The sequence below is a fragment of the Penaeus monodon genome, chromosome 21 (assembly GCF_015228065.2).
Source record: "Penaeus monodon isolate SGIC_2016 chromosome 21, NSTDA_Pmon_1, whole genome shotgun sequence".
Taxonomy (NCBI): domain Eukaryota; kingdom Metazoa; phylum Arthropoda; class Malacostraca; order Decapoda; family Penaeidae; genus Penaeus; species Penaeus monodon.
In genome coordinates, this window is record NC_051406.1 from 42,549,306 (window position 1) to 42,550,423 (window position 1,118).

General features: G+C 39.4%; 1 protein-coding gene across 1 annotated transcript in view; it reads right to left on the bottom strand.

The window, feature by feature from the left end:
* The window catches only part of LOC119586520 (rab GTPase-activating protein 1-like), a 36,962-nt gene extending 36,518 nt beyond the window's left edge, over window positions 1–444 (bottom strand). Inside the window, exon 1 of the mRNA XM_037935271.1 lies at window positions 388–444. The gene's annotated coding sequence lies outside the window, so the exon portion shown is untranslated. The remainder of the gene's footprint in view (window positions 1–387) is intronic.
* Window positions 445–1,118: the final 674 nt, after the last annotated feature.

The following is a 1,118-nucleotide window of genomic DNA, read 5'->3' on the forward strand; positions in this document are numbered from 1 at the left end:
AAGACAAAACAAAATAAAGAAAAATGTGAAAAGAGGGCGACAGGGAAAAGTACACTGCGAAACGAGCTCGCGAAAATTTATTAAATGTCGCAGTGACTGACACTCTTTGCAACATTTGCGTCTCGAGCTACCATAAATATCCTTCAAAAGCGCCCATCTGCCCCTCGAAATCAACCAGAAATCAATTAAATCACCAAATTCTCTGTTCACCGATTCACAACAAATCCACCTCAAATACACTTGACATCAACCTTCAAAACATCTCTTATTTCCCACCCGCGACCTTCTCCCAGGCTAAATAAATCCCTTTTAATAACGCCAACCACTCGTAGCACCTTTTACACGGCTGACTAAGAGATATTAGATCTAAATTAAGGTTTTACGAACCTAAATAAGCCCGACGATCATCGGAAACATCTGACATTTGTCAACAACACTATAAACTCCAGAAATGTATAGACGAAGCGAAAAACAAATCTCCGAAAACAAAAGAGAGTCGGTCCTAAGATCATAAGATATTCAGATTGCTTATACTTTTTGCGTTTGATTTATGGGAATCAATGGATAAGTGTTATAAGGCTTGGGAATATATACATATTTAAGACCGACCGAGAGAGCGAAAGAAAAAAATAATGTCGAAAATTCAAATCAAGAGACTAAGAAAAAAGAGAGGGTAAAAATGTCAGTCCGTCAACGTGTGAGAAATGACACTCCCGCACGCTGAAGAGTCGACGTATTGTGTCGACAATGTAGGAATGATTTTTCTTTTTGATCCTACACGAAACGATTTATTTCTAGAGAAAAATATATTATCTGCATACCCTCGATTATATGTAATTGGCAAATCTTACAACCTGTCTAGCTCCATATCTTTCCATTTTGCTCGTTCTCCCGTTCACCCCCCCCCCCCCCGATCTGTCTCAGGAGCAAAGTCTATTGTAACAAAAGCATGAATGAGAAAGAGAATTTTTTTTTACAAGCCAAGAGCAACCACGCTTCGATTTTACAGTCGGAACGCCAAGAATCCATTTGCCTTATACCTTTCTCTTCTCTCTCTATCAGTTTCAATCTGTTTGTCTGTTTGTCTATTTAACTAAACACACACGCGCGCGCGCGCG